Consider the following 4,174-nt stretch of genomic DNA (forward strand, 5'->3'; position numbering starts at 1 on the left):
CTTCATGAGTTACTAGAGATCACCCAAATCTCATAGATTGCGACGTTTAACAATCGGACTCATATAGGTGTGTTATTTCAAGAATGCTCTGTAGGACAGCACCTTTGCTAAAATAGCCAACATAAACACATTAAGGCTTGTTGCCAACCTGCCTTACAACAATTGAGAGTTGTGCATCTTCACATAGAGAGGGTTACAGAATACTCTCCTCAATTAAACCACTAGTTTGTTCTTCCCAGGTCCTAATTCACGGGATCTCCGATCACAAAGGTTGGGTTACCACTATGGTGTAACATCAACGGGTCTCAAACCCATCTCCCTCGATGCACTTTCTATCACATTACGTGATAGTCCCTTTGTAAAGGGATCTGCCAGGTTTTTGTCTGTTTGAATATATGTAACAGTTATTACTCCGGAGTTTCGCAATTTCTCGACGGACTTCAAACGTCTCTTGACGTGTCTTGATGACTTCGCGTTATCCTTAGAATTGTTCACTTTGACAATTACGGTTTGATTGTCACAATTCAAAAGGATTGCCGGAACAGGTTTTTCAACCACGAGCAAGTCCATCAAGAGCTCACGCAACCATTCCGATTCAACGGTGGTTGTATCCAAAGCGATAAGTTCTGCTTCCATAGTTGACCTCGTCAATATGGTTTGCTTGCAAGATCTCCATGACAACTGCGCCACCTCCAAAGGTAAATACATACCCGCTAGTGGCGTAGAGATCAGCTACATCGAGAGATCCAATTCGAATCACTATATCCTTCAAGCACGACTGGATGCCCTGAATAGTGAATCCCATAACTCATTGTACCACATAGGTAGCGCATGACCCTATCAAGTGCATGCCGATGATCGATACCGGGTTTGACATGAACCTACTCAACTTGCTAACAGCAAAGAGATGTCGGGTCTAGTCGCGCTCGCTAAGTACATGAGTGAGCCAACGATCTGAGAATATCTCAATTGATCTATGGCAGTCCTCCGGTTCTTGCGTAGTGTCACACTGGGATCATAAGGTGTTGAAGAAGGCTTGCTATCAATATAGCCGAACCGGCTCAAGATCTTCTCAACATAATGGGATTGTGTTAGAGTAATCCCACTCTCGTTCTTAATCAGCTTGATGTTCAGAATCACATCAGCTTCTCCCAGATCTTTCATATCAAAGCTCTTTGACAAGAAAGACTTGACCTCGTGTATTACTTTCATGTTTGTACCAAAGATCAGAATATCATCCACATACAAACATAGTATAACACCTTCGCCCCCACCATGGCGATAGTAAACGCACTTGTCGGCCTCATTGACAACAAAGCCTACGAAGTTAAAGTTACGTCAAACTTCTCATGCCATTGCTTAGGTGCTTGTTTTAGGCCATATAAAGATTTCAGCAACTTGCACACCTTTCTTTCTTCACCTTTTACTACAAACCCATCAGGCTGATCCATATAGATTTCCTCTTCCAACTCTCCATTAAGAAAAGCTGTCTTTACGTCCATTTGATGAACGATAAGACCATAGGAGGCAGCCATGGACAGTAGTACTCGAATGGTGGTAAGTCTAGCGACAGGTGAATAGGTGTCGAAGTAATCTTCGCCTTCTCTCTGTGTGTAGCCTTTAGCTACAAGCCGCGCCTTGTACTTCTCAATAGTACCATCGAGTCTTAGCTTCTTCTTGAACACCCATTTGCAGCCCACAGGCTTGCATCCATGGGGTCGTTCTGATAGCTCCCAAGTTCCATTAGAAAGAATCGAGTCCATCTCGTTATGAACAGCTTCTTTCCAGTCATCTGCATCTGGAGATGCATATGCCTCTGCAATGGACGTGGGAGTATCATCCACAAGGTACACAATGAAATCATTACCAAAGGATTTTTCAATCCTTCGTCTCTTGCTCCGTTTAGGAGCTTCATTGTCATCCTTCTCAGTAACATTCTCATGTGATTGTTCAAAGTACTCATTAGATGTACTAGACTCAGCAATTATCTCTGTAGAAATTCTAGCAATGCTATGCATATCTTTCATAGGAAACATATTCTCAAAAAATGTTGCATCACGAGATTCCATAATAGTATCAACATGCATATCAGGTACCTCGGATTGAACTACTAAAAATCTATATCCTACACTCCGCGGAGCATAACCTAGAAAGATACAATCCACTGTCTTTGGTCCGAGTTTGCGCTTCTTAGTGATTGGAATATTGACTTTCGCCAAACATCTCCATGTGCGCAAATACGAAAGTGATGGTTTTCTTCCAGCCCACTCCTCGTAAGGGGTTTTATCTTTATTCTTGTTAGGAACTCTATTCAGGACATGACATGAAGTCAATAAAGCCTCCCCCCACCATGCCTTAGATAAACCAGCAGTTGCTAACATGGAATTCACCAAGTCGGTCAGCGTGCGGTTTTCCTCTCGGCAACCCCGTTTGATTGGGGTGAATAGGGAGGCGTCCTCTCATGAATAATGCCATGTTCCTCACCAGAATTCATCAAAGATTTTAGGAAAAAATTCGCCACCACGATCCGACCTAAGACGCTTGATCTTTCTCTCTAGTTGATTTTCAACTTCGGCCTTATAAATTTTAAAGTAGTCTAAAGCTTCATCTTTAGTTCGCAACAAATACACATAGCAAAATCTAGTCGCATCATCAATCAATGTCATGAAATATCTCTTTCCACCTTTTGTCAACACACCATTCATCTCGCATAGATCAGAATGTATGAGTTCTAGAGGTGCCAAGTTTCTCTCCTCGGCCGCCTTGTGAGGCTTCCGAGGTTGCTTTGATTGCACACAACTATGGCACTTAGAACCTTTGGCAATGGTGAAATTCGGAATTAAACTTAAAGCTGGATAGCCGAGACATTAAACCAAAATTAATGTGACATAAACGAGAATGCCAAACACTGGTATCATCACTAACATTGCCACAAATATGGTTCACGAGACTTATTGCTGAAATCGAAAGCGAAAAGCGGAACAAGCCTCCGCACTCATAGCCTTTACCAATAAATTGTCCAAACTTGGAAACAACTACTTTATTCGACTCTAAAACAACCTTAAACCCATCTCTGCATAGAAGGGAGCCGCTAACGAGATTCTTGTTCATAGTAGGGACATGCTGCACGTTCCTCGACTGCACGATCTTCCCGAAGTGAACTTCGGATCTACCGTGCCAACACCACGAACGAAGCATGTGACCCATTCCCCATCAAGACGGAAGAATCCCGGGCGACCTGGTAAGAAGTGAACATGGATATGTCAGCACACACATGAACATTAGCACCTGTATCAATCCACCAACATGGAGATTGAAATACCGAAAGAACGAGTAAAGAGATTACCGTACCCATCAGCATTGCTAGCGGTCACCGTGTTGACTTGCCTCGCCTTTTCTTGCGGTCTGCCCTCTCCGGACAGTCCTTAGAAAAGTGGCCAGCCTCTCCACGATTAAAGCAGCTCGGATCTGCTTTGTTTATCATCTTCTTCTTCTTGAAGGTTGTAGTCTTCATAGGCTTATTGAAGGAGGGCTTGTTATTCCCTTTGTTCTTGCTGTAGGGTTTCTTCGCACCATGTTGGCGCTAGACTCGACCCTCTCATTTCTCGGTATTATCCTTAGCTCGAGCTTTCTCCTCAACATCAAGAGACGCTATCGGATTTTCAATCGATATCTCCTGTCTCTTGTGTTTGAGAGTTGTGGCAAAGTTCCTCCATGAAGGGGGCAACTTAGCGATGATGCATCCAGCCACAAACTTGTCGGGTAAGGCACACTTAAGGAGTTCAAGCTCTTTCGCAATGCACTCGTATCTCATGAGCTTGTTCGACTACGAACGGTTGTTTACCATCCCGATGTCATGGAAGCTCTCCATGATGTACGAGTTCACTTGCCCGCATCGGTTGCACCGAACTTAGCATTCGGTGCATCCCGAGCTCTTTACCATCTGTTATGTGCATGTACACATCACACGGACGATCAGCAAGAATACTTAGAACGCATCCGACGAAGAGATTATTGTTTTCCTTGAACTTGTTCGATCTTGGTCAGATATAGTTCCTTCGGGTAAACCATCGGTAACTTCGAACACTTTCGGATGAGTAAGCCAGAGCATGGCCTTATACGCCATCTCTTAAAGTGCACACCGGTAAACTTATCCGGCCTCGGTGCATCAACA

Source organism: Lolium rigidum, chromosome 3, assembly GCF_022539505.1.
Source record: "Lolium rigidum isolate FL_2022 chromosome 3, APGP_CSIRO_Lrig_0.1, whole genome shotgun sequence".
In the NCBI taxonomy this organism is placed as follows: domain Eukaryota; kingdom Viridiplantae; phylum Streptophyta; class Magnoliopsida; order Poales; family Poaceae; genus Lolium; species Lolium rigidum.